The sequence below is a fragment of the Haemaphysalis longicornis genome, unplaced genomic scaffold, assembly GCF_048455015.1.
Source record: "Haemaphysalis longicornis isolate Haplotype H1 unplaced genomic scaffold, Haemaphysalis longicornis Haplotype H1 scaffold_1, whole genome shotgun sequence".
NCBI lineage: Eukaryota > Metazoa > Arthropoda > Arachnida > Ixodida > Ixodidae > Haemaphysalis > Haemaphysalis longicornis.
Window position 1 is genome coordinate 237,568,731 of NW_027526203.1, and position 24,424 is coordinate 237,593,154.

Consider the following 24,424-nt stretch of genomic DNA (forward strand, 5'->3'; position numbering starts at 1 on the left):
TCAGAACAACCAATCAAAGACCCATTGTGCAATTTGGCACAATCGTTTTTGTAGTAGCTTGTTCCGCACCCATACATTTGTTTGTAGTGTGTTGAATTACCAGGTTACTTAGAAACTGATTGCGTAATTTTGTTTTATGGCAGCGTTGTTACCACCAGTCGCTGCGCCCTCATATGGTGTTTGAAATATATTTTTTAAAGACGAATATGCCTAATGACGAGGCTCAGAATGAGATTATAGTAATATAATGGAAACTGCGTTGGGACAACAGCACCAGGCGTGCATGCGCGGTGTTGTCCCAGCACAGATTCTGTGCTTTATTATAATGGAATGCTGGGCTTCGTTATTTGCCCAATTCGAACATTTGGTCTCCGTAATTGATCACTCTAAAAGCATTGTGATGAAGTCCCAAATTCGCGTATTTGGCTCTCTGATTTGTTGCTCCAAATCTCTGGGGGTGAAGCCTACCTCCGGTGATTTCTTATAGTGTATATAACTTCTTTTTGACGAATTGTTTCAACATTTCCCCGGAATGCTGTATATAGGAAAATACAGAATGACATACATACGGAACAAAATTTTCGCGTTTGAGTAGCCAAAAAAAGACAATCGTCTCTAAAATAACTCACTGGAACACTCCAAGGCAATACCGGGCTTCAGCTCTACCACAGTGTACTGAACTTACCAAACCGTGCCACCGACGAAACAAATTTGGTGAGTGACTGTAACAGGTATACCATATCATTTCAAATTGGAATCTATGCAGTGGCACTGTGGAATGCGGGGTGCGTTTGCTTTGCATGATGCCGTAGCGCAGACAGAACCTTTGAGTCAAACCGTGCCCTCGACATTGCTCTGGCCAAAATTTTATCTTTCGCTGCATAGATTGCTGTATGAAATGGATTGCAGTGAAGCTGGGCCACAGGATTCTCCTACAGTGTACATTTAAATGTAATGTAATAATAACTATATAGGAATGTAGTGGACGATCAAATGATGGATCTGAAAGAGAGCGTTAGCACTTATTCCCTCGCCCGCGCGAATGAGAGGCTTGGCTAGATGCGCACACCCTGTTTCGGTTTTAGAAACCCGCCACACAGCGTTTCTCACACGGCCTTAGCGCATCGTGCTAACCACGCTTTTCGTCCTAACCGTCTAAGAGGTCATGTTTTTTTCGAAATTAACAACGGCCTTGGCTGCAATAAGGTAGCGAATTCTGCGAGTTGGAGTGCGTTCATGACGGTCAGCGCAGACGAACACCGGACAGGAAGAGTAAGGACGACACAAGCGCTGTCTAGCAACTGAACTTTTATTAGAAATTACACGTGCTATATCCGCAAAAATGTGAGATAAAAACCACAAACGGCTCAATAAACTTTAGTCACGCAACCACTTAAACACCCGACTTGTCAGGGAAGACAACCTCATCATCCGTAAGCGAAATTGACGGATGGCTCCCGCACGTGTCTCCGCTCTTTATATTCTTATAAGCTTCGGCTATTTCCCGCGTTCGCTGGCTTTTGCTTCTCATCTCCACGACTGTCCGATTAAACTTCGGAGCGCAGCCGCACCCTTTGCACCCTGCACGGGGCACCTTGATTATTCCTGCTGACGGTGAGCAGCGACACCGCGGACCCCGAGCTCCCATACATAAGCCGTGTTCAACCGTGGCGAGGTGTTTAAAGGTGAAGGGTAGAAGCCGTAAACGGTGGCCGTCGGAGCCTTGGTCAAGCTCCGGCCGATGGGCTCCCTGCCTGTCTACCAGGCAGGGAGCTCCGGGACCTCTTTGAATACCAGGGTAAGGTCAAAGAAGAAAGTACCCCAGTCTCCCTGCTTTTATACTATGCCCTATGGTATTTACAACCCCCCTCCCCAAATGTGATCGGTCCCTGAAAAGGGGCCGCACCAAAGTATCTTTTCCTCCATTGCCATCTTTAACATTTCCTGAACCGGATAATTTTTCTCGATTTCTTGTGATGGAATCGCTCAATCCAACCCAACCTCTAGTATCGCAGTCAGTCTTCTTGATCGCAAAATATCTTGAAGCCATAATAGGAAAATCATATAAGTGCAAAAAACAAAGGTCTCGTGAACTCCTCATCGAAATAAATGACAAGCAGCAGTCCACGAAGCTTCTAGCTCAGACTAGACTGGTTGATCTAGACATCAGGGTCACACCCCATCGGAGCCTCCACAGCTCACAGGGTGTGATATCCGAGACGGATCTCCTGAACGAAACAGATGCGGATCTCCATGCCGGCTTGAAGGATCAGGGCGTCACTGCCGCGAGACGCATCACTATCCGCAGAGACGACAAGGAGGTTCCCACCAAGCACATTATCTTGACTTTTGACCGCGCAGTTCTTCCACAACACATAAATGCAGGTTTTATCCGTTGCTCCATCCGTCCCTACATCTCGAACCGGCGGCGCTGTTTTAAGTGCCAGCAGTTCAGGCACGGTACAAACTCTTGCCGTGGCCGAAGGACATGTGCAAAACGCGCGTCGCATGACCATCCGAGCGACAACTCTCCATCCGACACCCTCTCTTGTGTGAACTGCGGGGGGAGGGGGGGGGGGGGGGCGCATGCAGCCTACTCCCGCAAATGCGAAAAATTTCAAATTGAAAAAAAGATAATCAACATCAAGGTAACTGAGAACATCACCTTCCCAGAGGCGCGGAAGAGGTTCGCCGCTTTCTCCCTGGGGAGGTACGCCGACGCAGCTCGCCGGGGGGCGGAGCGGCGTCTGGTTTCCACAGGGACCCAGTTCAGCGAGTCTGCATGCCACACTCTCTCTTTAAACACTGTCCTCGAGGCTGTAGCGATCCGTACAATAATATTTAATAGGTTGATAACGGTATGCTCCATTTACATCTCTCCTGTTTTTGCACTTCTGAGCTCTGATTTCGAGGCACTGGTTGACCAGCTGCCCGAACCATCATACTAACAGGCGACCTTAATGCGCACAACTCTCTTTGGGGCTTCTCCAGAACGGATGCCCGCGGTCGCCTGATAGAGAAGTTTCTTACATCTCCCGGAGCATGCCTTTTCAACAAAAAACAGCCTACATACCATAACTTAGGACACAATACATACTCGCATCTTGACTTGGCTATTGGTTCCGCAGTTCTCTTTCCATGTCTTGAGTGGGGTGTGGGCACAGACCCATATGGTAGTGACCATTTCCCCACTTCATTAACGTATATAGGTATAGGCCCGAGCAGTCCATCTTCCCATAAAAGGTTTATGAATCAAAAGCAAACTGGAGCACATTCACACATACATCTCAACTACACCACACATCCATAAAACACCTATACGTGGAGGAAGCCGCCCAACTCATCACGGCGCACATCTTCGACGCCGCCGAAAAGTCCATTCCCCAGGCCTCCAGTGGGTCCCGCACCCCAAGGAGGCCCTGGTGGAACGAGGGCTGCAGGCAGGCGCGAGAGGCCCAGAACAAGGCGTGGGGTGTCCTTCGCCGGTACTCCACGTCAGATAACCTCATTTCTTTTAAACGGGCAAAGGCTTTTGGGAAGCGAGTGCATCGTGAGGCGAAAAGGGAGAGTTGGCGCACCTTCCTCACTTCTATCAACTCATACACTGACACACACAAAGTCTGGACACGAATACGAAAACTAAAAGGACAACAGACACACAGCCTGCCCCTCGTTAGTACAACAGGGGACACACTGGAAGACCAGGCTAACACACTTGCACAACACTTCGAACACGTATCCAGTTCAGCACACTACACAAACACTTTCATGAAACACAAAACATCTGTAGAAAAGAAGTCCCTGCGTGATAACAACAGTCGCACACTTCTTAGAATTCTCCTTTTTCAATTCATGAGCTGAAGGTTGCTCTGAGCACATGTAAGCCTTCAGCTCCAGGTGCAGACAAAATCACATACACCATGATACAACACCTACACCCAGACACTCTTGAAACACTCCTACATCTATACAACAACATATGGCTTTCGGGGCACATTACTCGCTCTTGGAGGGAGGCTATAGTAGTGGCTTTCCTGAAGGAAGGAAAGGACCCTTCCTCTCCAGCTAGCTATCGGCCCATCGCCCTCACAAGCTGCCTGTGCAAGCTCCTCGAGAAGATGATAAACAGGAGACTCGTGTACTTTCTTGAGTACAATGGTCTTCTCGAGAGCTGCCAGGCAGGCTTCAGGGTGGGGCGGTCCACCAACGACCAACTCGTCGCGCTCGAGTCCTATATAAAGGATGCTTTCCTCCACAAACAATATTGTATGACGGTATTCTTTTATCTGGAAAAAGCGTACGATACCGCGTGGCGGTATGGCATCCTAAGCGACCTTAAGTCCTTCGGCATGTCAGGTAACATGATGAACACACTTGCCAGCTACTTGTCTCAAAGTACCTTTCGTGTGTGAGTTGGAACTGCACTCTCTAGGGTTCATGTGCAGGAAAATGGAGTGCCGCAAGGTGGAGTTTTAAGTTGCACCCTTTTTATTGTGAAAATGAATTCCTTTAGGAAGGCGCTGCCGCTGTCGATTTCCTGTTCAATCTATGTAGACGACATTCAACTCTCCTTTAAATCCTGTAACTTGTCTGTCTGTGAGCGCCAGGTCCAGCTTGGTGTTAACAAGCTAGCTGGTTGGGCAGATAGCAATGGTTTTAAATTTAATCCCGGGAAGTGCACTTGTGTTTTGTTTTCCAAGAGGCGTGGCATCCGGCCGGATCCAGACATTCAACTCAATGGTGTCTCGATTCCTGTCAGAAAGGAACACAAGTTTTTAGGTATAATCTTCGATGAAAAGCTCATGCACATTTATCCCACACATAAAACAACTAAAACATAAATGCTTAAAGACAATCAATATCCTGAAGCTTCTCTCGTACATTTCTTTTGGCGCTGACAAACAACTTCTTTTACGTGTTTTTACCAGCTTGATAGGTTCACGATTGGACTATGGTAGCGTTGTTTATGGGTCAGCAAGTAAAACATCCCTCAAAATGCTGGACCCAGTGCTCCATCTCGGGCTCCGCCTGGCGTGTGGCGCCTTCCGCACTAGCCCGGTCGAAAGCCTCTATGTGGAGTGCAACAAATGGAACCTACAACGTCAGCGAACATACACAGATCTCCTTTATGCCTTTAAAATTTCATCCATGCCACACCATCCTTATAAATCAGTTTTTCATGATACATCCATGACTGAACTCCTTTTAAATCGACCATCGTTCTCTGCGCCCTTCTCTTACAGAGTTAGAGAGGAAGTGTCAGAGCTTGCTGTCTCCTTTTTAGATACAATCCAAAGTTCTCTAACAGATTTTAAAGCACCATGGCATCTCCGCCCTGTATCATGCGACACATATTTCACACATATAGATAAAAACCGAGCTCCCACATGTGCAATTCTGCAGCACTTCTTGTATTTGCAGCAGAAGTATCAGTGTTCTGAATTTTATACGGACGCCTCTAGAACTGCCACCTTTGTGTCCTGCGCGGCGCATGGGCCCAGCCTTAATGTCACTAGAACTCTGAATAGTCATACTAGTATCTTTACGGCAGAGGCTTACGGTGTACTTCTTGTTGTCAATCATATACTTCAAATCCACATCCCACAATCCATTATCTATACAGATTTCCTTAGTGTTGTGCGGGCATTCTCGTCAACAAAGTCTTCGAAAAATCACATTGTAAATCTGATCGTCAAGGGTATTACGTCTGTGTATGTCCGCAAATTTGAACTGGTCCTTTGCTGGGTCCCTGGCCACTGTGGTATAGCCGGGAATGAAGCCGCGGATCGAATGGCTGCTGCTGCTACACTCTCGAATGCAGTAGACATAACCACATTACCCTACACCGACGTGAAGCCACACATCAAACAACAACTTCGCAAAACATGGCAAATACATTGGAGTGAATAAACAGACAACAAGTTACATGTAATAAAACCACACTTGGGACCCTACACCTCCGATACACGCAACATATACATAGAAGTCGCCTTGGCTAGATTACGGATAGGCCACACGCACGCAACGCACTCGCACCTGCTCACTGGATCTCCAAGACCTCCGTGCAGCAGGTGCGGAGAGGCCCTATCCGTGATCCACATCCTCATTCAATGCAAGGAACTTAACACAACACGACACAAACGTTTCCCTGAAGTATACAGATGACACACTCCACAGCACCCTTCATACTTTTTATCCGACGAACCAATGTTTCCTCGTCAACGTAATTTTAAGTTTTAAGCTGAGGTAAAATTTCTGCAGCTCCTGTCATATCATGTGTAATCATCCTGGCCCTATACACCAGCCATCTCCATTATCTTTTGTTTTGCGTCACTTTTACGTCTACTCACACGTTTTAGAATTTACAGTCTCATCAACCATTAAATAACTTCTTCTTTGGCGCTCTTTGCCCTTAGTCGGCCTTGCGCCATTAAAACCTAACCATCATCATCATCATCACCCTTTGCAGTGCCGGGACAAGTGTGACTATGGCATGCCCTTCAGTGAAGCGGCATGTTCTCTTAGGCGCGCATTTAGGCATCGTCCCGTATGGCCGATAAATGATGTACTACAATTCCTAGACTTGTCTCTGCAGCTTCAGAAAGATCCTGTTTGCTGGTCATATCCCCCCCCCCCCGATCTGTCAAACAATTGTTAAATTTTCATTTGGCACATTTCAAGATTGTAAAAAATGGGTTGGCCAATTCGTGTCTCGGCTCAGCGCTAAAGCAGTCCTGGGCTCATGTTGTGCACGAACGTTTTTCGCGCCAAATTGCCAGATTGGAAGGGGCAGGTTTCTCGCGCTTGGCTCTTGCCTCCGTTTCGCAACAATTGCAGCTGAAGCGACGGAAAAAAGAACAATTGTCTGGCCAGGATGCAGTGGCAACGCTCCCGGATAGGCGAAGAAAAATCGCTGTTATAACGTATCTGCATTTTGTCTCGCCCCGCATGAAAAAGATTGCCAGCCAATATGACGTCAATGTCGTCTTTTGTGCCCACAAGAAGCTGGCGAGCGTGTGTGCCGGTATTTATAGAAGGTTGCAGGAAGGAGGAGCAGTTTGTGGGGGTGAAACGTGCACCATAAAGCATGAAAAACGTTTCACGAACTGCGCTTCTGGAGAGAGACCGAGAGAGAAAGCTCTATATTAGAGGAAAGCAGAGAGCTCTGCCGGTATACGGGATGAGGGCTCTGCCGGTATACGGGAGAGCTCTGCCGGATACGGGAGGAGGGAATAAAGCTACAATAGGAAGAAAGGCGGAAGGGAGAGAAGAAAGAAGAAAATAAAAAAAGTAAAAAAAGGAGGTAGCGTGCGTGTTGGGGCCCGTCAGTGCGACACGTGAAAAGTCTATAGACGGTTGCACAGTGCAAGGATGTTCTGGTCCTATATTAGCTCAGCGACGCCGATGTCCTTGAGGTATTCAAATAATACGGTTAGCACTTTACGCTGAGACGAGGGAGGTGGCCATGCTCCCAGAAGTGCTTTTAAAGTTAGGGAACTGTGGTTAAGGCACTCGATCTTCTGTGCGAGGTTGTTTCTCGCTTGACCGCATGCAGGGCATTCCAGTAAAATATGCTCGACGGTTTCTCTTGAACCGCAGTTGTCACAATATGGGTTCGATGTTAGACCAAGGCGATAGCGGTAGGTATGAGTGAGCGCTACATTGAGACGTAATCGATGGAGCAAAGTCTCCAGCCAACGTGGAAGTCGCTCCGGTAACCTCAGTGCCAAAGTTGGGTCGACATGATGCAGGAATGGGTGCCGGTTTTCTGGGAGAGACCAGAAGGTGCTTCTTTCCCTGAAAACAAGCTCTTTGTCTAGTCTCGGGGCATCGAGCTTCGTGAAGAAAATGTTCCTCTCGTTCCACAGTCGTAATCCTCTCTTGGCAGCCTCATCTGCTTTTTCAGTGACTATGATGCCGCAGTGGGCAGGGATCCAGTGCAGTATCACGCGGTGCCCGGCGACACAGACGAGATGATTTAAGTAGGATACTGGAGTCGTGTACTCCATTCCGCTGCTTCCCTGCGGTGGCAAAAATGTAAAGAGTGGAGACACGTGAGTGAGCCATGCGTCAATTTCGCTTACGGATGATGAGGTTGTCTTCCTAGACAAGTCGGGTGTTTAAGTGGTTGCATGACTTACGTTTTTTGAGCCGTTTGTGGTTTTTATCTCACTTTTTTACCTGTATAACTCGTGTGTTTTCTAATAAAGGTTCAGTTGCTAGACAGCGCTTGTGTCGTCCTTACTCTTCTTGTCCGGTTTTTGTCTGCGCTGACCATTATGAAGGCCTTCGCTGCTTCTCGCTCCCTTTGTTGTCCACCAGCACAGGTATTTCTTCGCCGTGATGGAACCCCTTTTGCCACCTACTCGACCCTGCACTCGCGTCACATTTCATTCTACAACGTGCACAAGCGGTGATGGGATGCAAGAAGACGGTAGCCCGGCGTCGGTGTGGCGGTGCCAACGCAGCTTCACCGCCTGGTCGGGGATCCGCTTGACTTCACCATCTGCACAAACAATCGGTCATTCTCTGTTTTTCTGTTGCTGTGTGTCCGCTGATACATGACACAATGTTTTGCCGACATGCCCCATTTAGTGCTCCCGGAATGTGAATATTGATATACGATTCGTGCAGTAACAAATGCTGAGGAAGGTGCTATTGAAACAAAGTTGTAACCAAAAGAGGGAACGTAAAAAATAAAAGGGGAACAAGTAGCTGCGTCTTGGGAAAAGGAAAGGCAGCTATCGGACGGCGCTCCCACTCATTTGATGCGATCGCTTAGAATGGGCCTGAGGTGGGAGACGTATGCTTTCAACCCCACCATGGAAGCGCGAGTGTGGTGAAATGTAGAAGCGTATAGTAAGCGTGCTTGTGCATTAGCACACAATGTTCATAATCTCCGTACAAATTTTACTGTTATAGTGTGGATCAAGTATGCGATATGGTTACACCATCCGTGAAACAGTTTACCGTCCCTCTGCTTCAGCAGTGGCGTACCAAGCTAGGTGCAATGGCTCAGTGAACCTCACCTTTATACCTAAACGCATTCTCTTCACGCAAGAAGCCGGGAATCAGTATTGCAGTCATCGCGAACGTACCTGCTCAGTATGGTCGTTTTTTTGTTGTTTTGGCAGACCACTTCAACAAATGACCCGGGGAGGTTTCCCTGTTCACAACTGTTAGAACTGAAACAACCATTTCCTTTTAAGGAAATATATTTAGCAGGGAAGACTACTCGAACAATAATAAAACTTGGCGCGGAACTAAATTAACTGAGAACAAGGTTGAGAGTTTTCGATAAACGTGGCGCCATATATTCGTATTGTGCAGTCGGTCACCCCTAGCTAATGGCCCAGTAGAGGGATTTCATAGAATACTAACAGAGCCTGTTCAAGTCTCAGCATAGCAGTGCCCGCCTCTTAAGGAAGCCAATATCACATGCACCCGCAGACAGAGATGAAAACCATCCCACGTGGAGCAGCGAAGAAGAAGCAAATAAGAAAAGCTGACACTGACCAAGCATATTCATTTGCAAATAGGGTCCCGTACCGAAGGGTTCTTAAGCTTGATCATGCCCTTCCGCTGTTTTTTACCTATGTGGAAAGGGCGTGAAAAAACTTGACGATGGCCAGTCCTGGAACTAGAGCACAGTAGTACCACTTTCCCTACCAGTCTTTTTCCCAATTACAAGGAGCACCAGCTCGGGTGTAGGACCCTCGACTGACGAGTCCTCGCTACCAGATAGTCACCAGCATCAAACACCCTCTGTGTCAACAGTGGCTGAAAGGACAGTTCCAGATTTTAGAGGTCTGACGAGGCACAGAGCAGAAAACACCATGGTTCAAAAGCTTTCAAAGCCTTTAAACTGGTTTTCGTGGCATGTGCATTTTCCTTTGTGGTTTGTTACCTGCTATTTAACGCCACGAAGAACGGACGGAAACCGAGCAACCAAATATCCAGCGTCAATTATTTATTTCTAAGTGAGCAAGACATCGTTGGCCGTCGAACCAGAGCCGCGGGAGCTGCGAAAATGGGATAATTCGGTTAAAGCTGGTTCACAATGGTAGACCTGAAATGTTACTGTCAGGCCTTACGTCAGACTATCGCATGCCCACTGGGGACGTCTGGTCACAGCAGGCATTTGCACCCACATGGCAAGTCACAGCCAATTGAAACGTCAGGCTACCGCATACCCGTGTACGGAGCCAACGGGCTGACTGCTGCCAACGATTTTTGTACCATATTCGATTTGCACCGCCGAAGCATTTGCCGGACGGAACGGGCCATAATTCCGTTGGCATTCAAACGTTCTTGAGCATTAAAAGAACCTATGACGTACGTCGTTCAATTCAAGATATTTTACGTTCGAGTTAATACCAGTTGTAAGGCGAGAGGAAGTTAAATCTCCATGCGTTCTGGGCTTCAGAAGAAAGGTTGTACAAAAAAGAAGTTGAAGTTACGTGAGCCTGGAGCGTAAGCCCGGCACCACCCAAGGAAAGGGCGTGAGCCTAGGAGTGGGAGTCCGGAATCGCGTTCCAGAAAATGAAACAGCAGTGTGAGAAGAGGTTCGGAAGAGATCTGTGAGAAAGGGCGATGCAGCGGGCCCCAGGAAATAGGGGTGGCAAGCCAGCGGAACGAGCTTCCGAGGGGGCTGTAGTGTGGGCTGGACTGTTGGTGACAGGCGCGGCCGCGTAGTTCAACAGCGGTTCCACAGGAGACTCCTGCCGATGGCAAGCGAGCGGGACGAACTTTACAAGGTGCTGTCCAGGGGGGTGGCGAATAGGTGGCGGGAAAGCCCGCAAAGTCCAACGGAAAGTACAGCAGCGGATCAACGGACGGTCCATCAAGGCTTTCGCCTTCACATTCTTAGACATTTGCAAGCATGCCCCGAAGTTTTTTGACGATTTACATATCGCGCTGACACTCATGGACTTAATGGCAGTGTTGACGTCTTGACTGGTGAATACCCACCTCCTCCTCACCATCATCATCATCTTCGGCCTGTTTGCGTCCAACGCAGGACCAAGCTTCTCCGCCCACACTACTCCAGCCACTTCTTTCGCGCGCTTGTCGAGTTCAACCTTTTCCCCCGAGTTTTCTTTCTTTTTAAGAGGAATTTTGACAATCAAATTGCCATGCTGCTGAGGCAAAAGGCCACGGTAACAGTTGCCGGACTAGGCCCCTAGCACCAGATACCAGAAGCGACAGGAAAAGAAGCAAGTACACATGCCTCAATTCATACACAAATAAATAGAAATAAATATACATGCACACTTCTAGCGTAACAAAAAACATTAGAAATAATACATACTACAAAGTTATATAGCTGAACATAGATACACGGTTTTTGCCAAACAAAATAATACATATTAGTTATAAAATAAAATACTCCGCAGTCCGCCCCTCCCCCCCCCCCGCGCTTTTGCAAGTGAAGCAAAAAATAGCGTAAACATATACGGAAAATAACAGTAAAATAGAAAAGATGTTACTCTTCATGTAGACAATACATTTATGTTTTCCGTCAATCATATGTTGACCGATGCAATCATGTCAAAGAGGACAGGATGACTGTTCAGGAGATTAGGAATTTTACATTTAACTGTGTGCTATAATTCGTTATAGTTGGTATTTCTATGAAGTTTTTATCCCGGAAATTATATGCCCCTTCAGCGTTAGTGAAACTAAAAAGAAAAAGCTCTGGGTCAGCTTAAAATTTCACAAAAATAGTTTCAGCCAGTCGTTGATTATGCAAACACTGAACATTAAGTATGCAATCTTGTTGAAAGTATGGAAGTGTATTGGCATAATTTGAGAGATTATGGATGAACCGCAGACGCTTCTTTTGTATGCGATGCAAGCCTGTCATGGACGAATCCAATCGTCGGTCGTCCCTAGTTCGTTTTCCATTCCTTGGTAGCCATTAGATAAACGGGTGGTTCACCCATGTATCTCAATCGCATTACATTATCCTGCAAAACCATGTTTCTTTAGCTTAATTTGATCTAGAATGTCCTCCACCCGAGCGTGTTTCCTAACCCAAGCTCCTGTTTTCTCCACTTTCAGTATCGCTCCTATCATCCCCGTTCCATGGCTCGTTGAGCTGATCGAAGCATTCTCTCAAAGTGCCTAGTGAGACCCCAAGTTTCTACCCCGTGCGTCGTGACCGGAAGTGCAGACTGATAATACAGTAAAGCCCGCTTATATCGAACACGGATATATCGAATTATTGCCTATATCGAACCCTTGTATAATTCTGGTAAAAATTACATGCATTTAAAACTTTTTATATCGAACGTGGTTTTGCTCGCACAATGGATATACCGAAATCTCCCGCCCGGGATTTTTCGCTCTCCTTAGGCATGCGGTAGGCTTTCCCGTAATACATCACCGCGCAGCGGTGGCGAAGGCGTCGCTTGCGACTCCCGCGCGAGCTCGGGCGCGTCCAAAACGGCCGGGGCAGAGTGAACCAGCTCCACGCATGCATGCCGTTGGAGCCGAAAGCGCCACATTGGGCGCTGCGGGGTGCGGTGTCACCGAACTTCAAGTCCGCGCCACTCGCTGCCCGCACTTGCTCGGTTGGCTGGGTTCACCGTTATTCGCTTGTATCCATGCTTGCCTCCGCTCTGTCGAAGACGCCGAGGACTCCGTACCGCTTCCGAGCACGAGCGAAGCCGTCGCTGCCATGGCCCTGCTTCGGCGATATGGCAGTGCCATTGAGAGCAGCGGTCTTGTGCTTGTCGAGTGTTTAGATACCGTGGCGCAAGCAGCCACCAGCAACCCGTTGTGCTCCAAGAAGCAGGCTACACTCACGCAGTTCTTCTGCCCCAATGAATTAATGTTTTCTTTCCGAGAAAGTGTCGTATCAATAGTGAACTGCAGGGTGGTAAGAGCTCAGCGTTAGCTCGTGACTCCGTCCGCAAGATTGCTCTCATATAAGTTTCTTTTTCTTTACTTTCTATATCGAATTTTTGCTATGTCGAACTATTTTACAATTCTTGCACTGTTCAATATAAGCGGGCTTTACTGCAAATGAAAAGTTATGTGGTCTCATCGGCAGGTTACGTAGTACGAAAATTTCGAGAAGAATACCGAATGCAGCACAGCCAAGATTACTTCTATGCCTTTTTTCATTCCCATGAGACGGATCGAGAACAAGCAATCTACCCAAGATAGTTGTATATGAAGGGGCGTTATTCTGTGTGTTTATTTAGTAGCTACACGCCGCAATGTTATCGCTCGCATTTTTTTTTATCTAAGAACACAGCTGTTTGAGCTTTTAGTTCCCGCGTCGAGCATTACCAGAAAACATACCAAGAAAAAATACCGAGCGCACGTGAGCGACCCCGTCGTGAGGAGCGCGCGGTGTCGGTCAGGCTTGGGCATGGGTTTGCGCCACGTGAGGAGCTCGCAAGTAACACCAGAAAAAAATACCGTGCACACGTGAGCGTGCACCTCATGAAAAGCACCCGGCGTCAGCCAGCTCGAACTTCAAGAACATTCTGCCCAGCGTTCGTGGCGTGAACTCTCGAGTGCTGTTATCCTCTTCGTTCGCGCCTAAAGTGGGGTGTACAGACGCCGAGTTCGCGAAGCCGGTTTATTCGGGTTATAGCGGCGCGCAAACGGAGTCCACTATGGGAGAGATGTGAAAGGCTGCGGACAAAACTACCAGGGCCTGCCAGTCATGGAGATTGATTGATTGATTGATTGTAGGGTTTAACGCGCCGACGCAACGCAGGCGATGAGGCGCGCCGTAGTGGAGGGCTCCGGATTAATTTTGACCACCTGGGGATCTTTAACGTGCGCCGAAATCTCGTACACACGGGCGTTTTTGCTGTTCGCCTCCATCAGAAAAGCGGCCGCCGCGGCCGGGAATCGAACCCGCGACCTCGTGCTCAGCAGCGCAACGCCTTAGCCACTGAGCCACCGCGGCGGGTTGCCAGTCATGGAGAACACTCAGCGGCAAGTTCGAAAATCCATGTGTGGTGCAATATAGCCGGGTCTCTGAAGAAAATAGAGGGGCCGCCAGCTCTGCTGTTTCTCCAGCCTTGCACAACTAGTGCAAGCTGCGTCATTGTTCTTGCACATTTTGTGTCGGTGAGTATTTTCCTTGTTTCATCGTGGTCGTTATAGCCGGATTAGGGATACGTAGTGTACAACGTTAAGGCTGCACCCTTCGCCGCAGCGGTGGCGTAATTGTTCCCGCGCAGGAACAAAATTACAGAATGTGGAAGAAGGGCATTTACGCTGTGCAATCAAGGACTATCAACGTTTTTATCAGGCTACCGCTGAGAAATGTAACATTTGTAGCGCCAACAGAACCACAATAAAGCAGTTACGGCTGGAAAAGGTAGAGCATACATATTAAAATTCAAGGCATGGTATAAACAGCTCTTATTTGCATTAGGTTAGCGATCGTATATTTTATGTTTGAGAAATTCTTTTTTAACAATCACGTTCCAATTACTTCTTAATGTTCAATTTGAAATCAAGGGATTTCAGCGCAGGGTTTTTGGCGATAAATGCTGGCTTGTCATTGTGGCATGTTTTCAACTTAAAATGATTTTCAAATTGTATTTTTCCTGGTGTTTACATTTTGATATATATATCAAACTTTCGTTATACGTCGAAAAATGCGTCGAATTATCACATGTCTTAAACTTAAAATAATTTTAAATGGTATTCTAATCTGGCGTTTACATTTACATACCATTGAAACATTCGTTATATGTCGAAAATTGCGTCGAACAATGTCTCAAACTGGTTTTAGGCTATAATGCGTTTCCGGGATGTGTGTGATTGCAGTGCGATATCTTGAAATATTCAGATGCAAGTCAATTATTCTTAGTTTATTTTTTTCGAAAGATCTGCAACAACAATCCCTTTAGCGAACGATGCGTCCAGACGAGTGGCATCCCTCGCATACATTTTATAATTTGCATCTTTACTCCAGGTCCTAGCACGGTGCGAAAAACGAGGCCCGTCTTTATTTGATCCACCCGTTACAGCACCCGATATGCACGTAAAATATTTCGAACAGGGCCCTTACCAGAAAGCCGAACCGTTGCCATCGCCGCTGCCGCTGTGACCCCGGGGCATCAGAAAATCGACTCATTTTTCCTATGCCGTGAACTGAGATATGTGCGCAACGCTATTGAGCTCCATATCGCTCTGCTTCCTTCCGCCAATTTTTCAGAACCCACGTTGTTATTACGGCCACCAGACCAACTTCCCCGCCAGCAGACAAAGAAGAATGTACGACGCACACATAGCACACAAAACGAGTAGTTCCGAAAATTTCAGCGGTAACAGACTATTGCCCAGATAGCTGGATGAAGAAGATTGCAACAGCATATTCCGTGTAAGATTTCTACGTTTATTTAATCGATCTCCAAGAGCTATCGATTGTAAGTCCTGCCCCTTATTCCGGAAATGACATGCTGGAAATAGGGTTGGGACATTTCAATTGTGTCAGTTGCTTCAATGGCAATCGCCCGCTTATGAGTTTTTTATTGTTTTCCTTTTCAGATGCCCCATGAGTCGGCCTGGCTATAACGGATTCCCGACGTTCGATAAGAGAATACGTGAAAGCGTTCCTTCCATATTTGGAAAGTTCCGTTAAACATGAAAGCAGAAAAATTCCGCAGGTTCACGTACAAAGAGCCAATGCTACCTCGCGACCTCTCGCACGCAGGTCTGTCTAAGCTTCCACATTCAACGACCGCATTCTGGAAGCATGCTGTTTTCCTGCGCGTAGAAAAAAATAGGAATTCTGAGCATGTGCAATGATAGCTTTTATACATTCGGCCTCCATTAATATGCATGCTGCTGCAGTAGTTCGTCAATGGGCGTACCTAGCCTTGCAACATATACGTCGGCAAATGTTCCGCCAGATCAGCACTTCTTAAAGGAGCCATGAGGACAAAATATAAGTTTGTCTTATTCGAAATATTTCGTGTTTTATAGTGCTCTCAGTGCTTGTCCCGTAGGAAATAATGCCGTATTCACCGAGAAATTAATCAGCTTAGGTTAAAATTTTGATTCTCCCACCAAATCGTGCTTTTTCGGGGCGCCAGCAATGAAGTAACAGGTGCTATTCGTTAAAAGTTTAGCGGTCAATTTCTTCGCCTGGCAACACTGGAAACGGCCACAGACATGGCCGACACGCAAAGGCATGGAGGAAAGAAAAGGTTAGGAGAGGCCCTGACGTCACATTTGTGAAGCCGAGTCCCGCCATTACTTGAGCCCACTGAGCCCAGCACTCTATCCCATCATCCTTTGCTGTTTCCGGTTTGATTTGACTAACATGGCGCCGCCCTGCCCTCCCGCTTCGCAGCGAAAACAGCTTCGTCGCTAATACCTCGGTACGATGTCATGCTCTAAGCTGTTGATTTCGCCTTCAATTTGCCCATTCTAACCCTTACCCAAAGTTTCAATCGAAAAACGGCCTTCGTTTTTGAGATAGGACGATTTTTCAGCTCTTAAAGGGGCCCTAAATAGGCTGCAAAATGTTACGATTTTGCGTGCGCAGTCACTGGAGTACTATCCAAGGAACGTCATCCCGCAAAAATTGTTTAAATTCGTTAAGTATTAGCCAAGTTATCGCTCATTAAAAGGGGCCGCCCATAAGGCCTGGGGCTCTCCTCCTCTAGTTGCTCCTCCGAAGCACTGTGGAAGCCGCGACGTCATCGACCCGGCGCAAGACCACCGAGAGAAACAGGGCAATCCATCACCCTCCTTGATGTACGTGCAGTCATTGGCTGCGCCAAGCCCTGCGCGCGCTCTTTTTTTTTTAGCACTCGACGCGCATGCTCCGCCCACCAGATTCCGGTTACACGGTGAGCGCTGTCGCTGTGGTTCGCGTTCGCGGCGCCGCACTGGGCAGTGTCTCGTGCGTCATAGAGGCGCGTCAGAGCGGGAAAGAACTGCGTCAGAGCGCGCAAGTGCGGCGGCAAGGTATGGTTGGTGGGCCAGGAGAGAAAGTGAAATCTTTTTTTCGTGTTTGTGCGGCCCCTGCTTTACGCAGAGGTGTAATATTTGGTACACGTTATCGTGAAGGGGTACTCTAGCGATTGCGCGATTGAAATGGCGACCTTCGGAAGCCTATTTAGGGCCCCTTTAAGCCTGGCAGTCTCGTTTATCGTCGTCATAGCAACATGCTCGCGGGATCACGAGTGGCTACCGCAGTGTCTGTTCTTAGGTTCCACTAGGACTCCAGGCACCCTACGCGCCATGCTACGCGCGGTGAGCGTCGCGCACGAGTTGCAAAGTACTACATGCGCGTGGACTACGTACGCTTTTCATGTTTGCGTACATGAACTCTGTACACTCGTGAAACTAAAACTGTCTAATCTCACTCCACGTGAATAAGTGTCTGCCGTGGTTTGCAAGATGCCTCACTGTTGCGTGCCGGGTTGCCGGTCGCACTCGCGGTTCACAGGTAAGTATATTCACCCATGCGCTATTTGTCGGGCAAAACGGAAGCCCTACGTGTCTGCCTCACTCTGTTTTGTGTTCGTTGAGAATAGATTCCCAATTGAAGCAAATCGCCGCAGAAAGTGGGTCGACGATGCCGAAGCTGCTACCGCGCACCTTTTCACCGGCAGACCGATAAGTATGGAAAACCACTGCGCGAGTCGACGAAATATCGCCACACGATAACGGGAACTAGGCTCACCGACCACGCCAATTATTAACCATCGGGTGTTGTTTTCGAAGGAACATTAGACCACAAAGGAAATGGAAGTAGAAGAAACGCTGCGAAATCAGCTGTAGTGCACAGATTGCAGACGACGACGACGCCCCAACGGCTGCCGCACTGTGTTGCCAACGTAGCGAGGAAGCCACAGTCAAAGCGTCGTAAAAAATTGTCCGTGGCATTTTGCCAGGTCTAACCACCGCAGCCGTAAGGAACTAGGCAATACTGGCTATGGGCTCAAGAAAAATTACGTCACTTCCTCCACACTTTTTGCAATGCATTGGGATGCTAGGGGCCTCTCCTGAGTATTCTTTCCTCCATGCGCAAAGGACGCGGCGCGGCTTGGGCCACTGCGCTCGCAAAAAACACCGGCGTGCGTCATCTGCTCCGTTCCAATCCGATTCTAAACGGTGGCGTCAACAGATATGTTATTAATCGCACTCACGTTGAACTCGAGTGAATACTGTGCGTTCGGGAGGTAGAGTTTGTAACGTGATACAGTGATGTGTTTCACAGTCGTGCTTAGCTCCTGCGAGAACAATGCAACCCCGTCTCGACGTAAAGTTCGCCACCAACGCGCGCACGCCGCTGCTCTAGCCCGGCCGTGGGCGCACTCACACGGTTGCATGGAGGAGAAGAGGGGTGCCTGATCTCTGGGCCGCGCGCACAACATCGACTAGCAACAGAAGCTCGGCCACATATATGGCGGCGCACACTTGGTTGCCTGCATGCATTCCGCGCCATTGAATACCGGCTATACGCGGCTGTATACGAACGAACTTGCGCTGCGTGATTCGGCTGCAGCGCTGCTTGCCGCCAGTCTTCCCAGATGGCGCGACTATACTCATCCATTAACCGTTGTCTGCCGTTGCTGTGCTTTTTTGACCGTATTTGCACCTTGCTTGCTTTTGTTACCGCAGAAAGTAATTGTTAATGTATTGTCTACATGACAATTTAAGGGCAAATAGCTCGTTCGGCAAGCTTATAGCTCTGCCTAATTTGCGGTTGCTTTCACCGGCCTCTGCCAATCGCAGAGCTGGCTAGTACGACATCATAGGTTCTGTTGCGGGAAATTAGCTAGTGGATCGCATGGCCATTCTCTTATTTCCTAATTGCATAGCTGATTTGAGCGAAGTGTTTGTTAAAAATGGTGCCAGTGTGAGTCTAACGAGACAATCTTCCTAATGAACCAAACTTGTATTTTGTCTTCATGGCTCCTTTAAATCTAATTGCGGCAAATCGTCAAGATTCGCGTAGGCTTCTGTTCTTCAAGAACTGCAGGACGAAGTGAAAGATGTCTTTCGAGGTGATCTATGACCCTCGGCAGATGGAGTAAAAGCTCGTTATCACGACGAGGCAATCTCACTAATGAAAGGAAAGAATAAAAATGGCTGACGGTTTCTACACTCCTTCATGCGAAATTTGTGCGCAAGGTGAACAGCAGTCTTCTCGGTCATGGCGCATAGCTGCTGTGTCTTAGAGAGTGATCGCGTCATCAGCGAACGCACGGCGGCGCGCACTACTCTGCTGTTATCTCGCAGCGCATCGCCTCCGCTGAGCATGTTGTTGCAAATCATGTTGTAAATTCCCATGGAAATGTCGCGTGGTTCGGATGAGCCCCGCACCGAGGAGGACGTGAAGCACATCCACTGGTTCCCTCACTCGTTGTTCAACACTCACTCCTGAGTGCTGCAGAACGCTGAGGCAGCACTCACTCGTTCGTTATCTCGACGGCAGCGTTGGTAAGTCTTCGCGTCGGCGGCGCGAACTGCGTCTCAGGAGGTGAGTGCACATCGTCCTCGAGCGTACGACGGCACGCGCTGCTATGGCGCCATCTCGCAGGGTGCCGCCACCACCCACTCACTGCTTCCCCTCACACTTTCGCCATGCGTTGCCGCAGAGGAGCGTCTCGTGCGGGCTCAGATACTTCCCTCCCCATACACTTTCGCCACACTTTCATCCACCGTTTTCTGTCTGTCTTCGCTCGCTCGGTTACGACGCCGACTTTAAACCACAGCAGCGGCCGCCAAAGGCGTGCGCACTAACAACGCAGCACTTTGATTAGGAAGCGATAGGACACGTTAGCAATTTTATGCTTGAAAAAGTTCGTGATTGTCATCGGCCTTTTTTTCTTGTGAAGGCGACAACCAGCACACTTCACTCTAACAAACGAATGTAGCGCAACGTCTCCTCTTCCCTTCTTCACAGCTGAAGAAGAGGGCGGTGGTCTTCAATCCGACCAGGACTTCTGACTCCGAGCGGAGGACAGCACTGGGTCTCCGTCTTCATCCGCCTCCGCGTCATCGTCACTGGCAGCGACAGGTTCTTGTCTTGTGACCTTATAAATGATCTTCTCACCTGTCAGCTCACAGCTTAATTTGCGTCGACATCCACGTAGTCTGCAAAGGACGTTCGGAAGGGGCTTTCAGATTCGTTTTGTCAGATTTTACTTCTCCCTTTGTTCTTCTCTCGCATTCGGAGGGGTCGTATCTCGTATGTAGGCAGCGGGTGCGTTTCTCCGGCCGTATGCCAGGTACCAAGTCTCCAGCATCGTGGCGCGTAGTTCAAATTATCCGTAGCTTAATATACTCGCGGTTGAATTAGCTACCTTCTTTCTACTAAACTTGTTTGGAACCTGGCTGGGTCAAATTGGTTGGACTTATCCATAAACTGGAATTACTGAAGTTCAAACTAACAAGCTTCAGCTGTATGACGCACTCCAGAAGTGGCTGCAGGGCGGATGTTGTCCGAAGTTCTTTAAAGGAGCCATGAAGAGAAAATACAACTTCGTTTAATTTGAAAGAACTATGATTCAGTATCTCACTCAGTTCTATTAAAACCACAAAAGGTGTTTTTTAACGAAAAAAAAAGCAAGAAGTATTTAAAAACTTTCAAATTTTGCGCCACAGTGACGTGTTATGAGCAAGAATGACGTCATACGGGCCAACAATAAAACATAATTTTCAGTGCGTTAACTGCACCTTAGCATTCAAGTGATGCGGTCAAATGGAACTAGAGGCCCCATTACAGACGTCCAGTCATGTGTCGTCGCGACTGGTCAGTTAGGCGGCCGCCAATCGCTCAAACAAGGTTCCGTGACGTCATAGAAAAGTTGCGGGAAATTGGCTAGGGGGTCGCGACTGCTTCACACGTTTTCTTTCATATCTCCGTTATTTGTTCGAAGATTGCGATGATATTGGTATCAGTGTTATCGGGACTAAGCAGTCTTTCTAATAAACCCAACTTGTATTTTGTCTTCATGGCTCCTTTAAGCAACCCTGACCGCTCCATAACATGCCCTGGGCAGTCCTTGACATTATGTTCGACGTCACTCGATACGCTACACGTTGAAAAAGCTAGGGTTTAGTACACTTGTTATCAACGATGTGGTAGCTGGCACACAACTTGCAAGCACTGATTTTTCTGCCAGTTGGACTAAGACACTAAATCTACAAATGTATTCTCGGTTGCAGAAATAACTCTGAACGTGTTGTAAACAAATTATCATATCTGCGAGTACGCGCATGTCCAACGTTTTCCTGCAAACCAAGTCTACCAAGTGCTTCGCTACTGTCGTGTGAGAGAGAGACAGAGAGAAAGAGAGAGAGAGATGGAGAGAAAGCCAGAGATAGATGGAGGGAGAGATAGATAAAGCTCCTAATTATAAGATAAAGCCGAGACATCTGCTGGAATTTCGACACTGACATGTTACCCGGCAGGGGAAGGGGGAAGGAAGGAAAGGCCCTATAGATTAAAAGACAGATGAGAGACGAGGACAGAAAATAAATGAAATAAGTTAGAAAAAATCAGAACTTTCAGTTTGTGTAAGTAGTGCAATGAAGCAGCCTAAATTTTTCGCTACTCTAAAGTTTAAATCATTTCAATGCCGCCAATCTCGTCCGGATAATCAAACAATGCCGCCAGTGCTTTGCCTTGAGCTGAAGGGGAGAGCCATGAGTCAAGACGTACTTTCAAGGTCATAGGTCCTGGGATTAGGCGCTTTAGTTTTTGCCGAATAAGATTCCACCTTGCTGGCATATAAGTGGAGCACTCCAACAGCAAGTGTTTCATGGTTTTCGGCGATCCACAGTCATTACAGTAAGGGTTTGTAGTGACGCCAAGTCGAGAGTTTGGCGCCGTGAACGCTGTATTGAGACGTAGCCGGTGGTACGATGTCTCAAGTCGGCGTGGAAGTAACTCTGGAAGCTGCATTCCGAGCTCAGGGTCAAGGTGTCGTAAGAAGGCATGGCGGTGGTCTGGAAGGGGCCAGAGACGTTCTTTTACTACAAGTAGCTTTGTCATAGTCGTGGCATCACGCTTGATGAAGAAAATCTTCACATTATGTATTTCAGGCCCTTACAAACAGCTTCATCTGCCTTCTCGTTTCCTGGAAAACCGCAGTGGCGAAGAAGCCACTGACACGTTATCAGCTGTCCAGCGTCGTTGCCAAGGTGGTACATGTATGTGATTTCCCAATAGGCGTGTTCGTGAATGGCGAAGCAGTCCCTGAGTTGCAGGCTTTGGAGATCTGCCTTCCAATCTGTGAAGAGGGTCCATCGCCTCGGCGCCTGACGTAGAATGTAGCAGATTGCCAGAGTGAAACTAGTAAGGGTGTATATATGTCATCAATCAACTCATACACTTTTGAATCAAAATGATACGAATACAAATTTTGATCCTCCTTTCGCCTTCCTTTAAATCAAACAAAGAAAAACCCTTTACCGCGTGTTTGTTAGCAATCATCCGGTTGCCGCCTACTGCTGAGAGCCTGTGACAACCCTTCTCGCCTGGTCGAGCAGGGAGCGTAGGGCGAAGGTTGAACACCTGCTTCTGAGCAGGTGCTCAACCCAGAAGCAGGTCCTCAACCTGCTTCTGAGCAGGAATGCCACAGATTAGCAATCAAGCCGTTAGGTAATGGAAAGAAAGCCATGCCGGTCGCCGAACGCCAAAATCTTTGCAGCCCCGTGGCATAAGGCAAGTCTTCGGACCACGCCGAATGCTGGATGCGTCCGTTTGGCGAAGCCATGATTGTGCCGAAAGAATACGTCTGTTCTTCAAACCCTTTGCAGCTTAATACACTTAAACTGTACAGTTTTTTTGAGCAACTAGCGCCCAGAAGAGGTTATGTAATATGGTGTGGAGTCATCCATGTGTCGCTAATATTTATCACCATTGTATTTAAATCAGACCGATAGTAGCAACTACCACGGGACCTTTTCGGGGAGTGCGACCAAAGTTGGGGTGGTGTACGTTATACCAATGACGAGAAACCACTTCCAGTTTATACTCTACTATAATAGGCACGCGGTGTGTTATTACGTTTACGTCCAGTTCACGCTCCAATTCCACAACTACTGATGTGATAAGTGGTATCTCCGGAAGGGACGGACACAACTTACTTTTCGATGGACCGGGCAAGACAACTCACGCATTATGACTGGTATCCCCGTTGTAGTTGGGTCATAGCATCTGTCTTTGCCACAAGTTCTAGTACATGTACTTGAAAGCTGTGTGCCATATTTAGCGGCGATATAAGACAGTTTTTAGTTTCACGTGCGGACAGAGTTCACGTACGCAAACGTGCAAATGCAAAGTATACGTATCCACGCGCATGTAGTTGAAACCCTTTTATTTACACGTACACGACGCACTCCGCGCGTAGGGCGTTTGGATGCACGCGCTCTCCGCCCCATAAAGATAAATATGCGCTCCGCCCACAGCCGCGCGCAGAGCCGCGCGTTACTCCTAGCGTCATCTACTAACAGACACAGATACTTCTGTAGCCACTCGTGATCTCGCGAGCCCGTTGCTGCGACAACGACAACCGCTACTTCGTCCGGCTTAATAGCTGAAAAACCGCTCTTGTATCTGAGAAACAAAAGTTGTTTGTCGATTTAAACTTTAAGTGATCGTGAGGATGAGCAAATTGATGGCGAAATCACAGCTTAGAACGCGATATCTCACCGAGGGATTAGCGACGAAGCTGTTTTGGTTGCGAAGCGTGAGTCAGTCAACTCGACGTACGGAAGTACGTGAACACCGCAACGTAAAAATTCGAATCTCACGTACGTCCGTGAGACTCACGTAGGCCGTTTGCGTTCTGGGCATGCGCACTGGTCACCCGTGAAAGTTCTACGTACGTGGAGCTTCTACGCACGTGAAACTACAAGTCTATAATCACCTGAGTTAATGATTTTTTTTCTTTCTAGTCGCTTCCACATCTTTGAGGTTTGCTATCGGCGTATTACGTACACTAGGCCTTCAGGAAGTGTGACATTCTTTTCGCTTTACCTGGAAGCAGCCTGCTGCCCTTCGATGGAAATGGGTCATGGTTTGGGCCTGTTGGTGATGCATGATGGGAACTGAAAGCGCAAATTACACACAGGCAAAGAAAGGAGACAACAGGATGAGCGCTAACGTCCTGTTGTCGCTTGTCGTGTTGTCTCCTTTCTTTGTCGGTATCTAATTTGCGCTTCAGTTCCCATTATGCTTCGAGGGATGTTCTTCAGTCGCCGAGCGTTTCAAGCGAGCTCATGGTCACGGCGCTCGCCTGTCGTCCGGAATATCAACCGATACTTCCGGCAGCGGGGCATTGCGCTGCACAGTAAATGTATCATGGCTGTTTCGCTGCTTTGATCAGCTTATTCGTCCCGCGGTTATAAACAGGTCCAACAATGCATGTTTCGGGGTAAATTGTGGACGTTTCGGGGGAAAATGTGGACCGAGCAT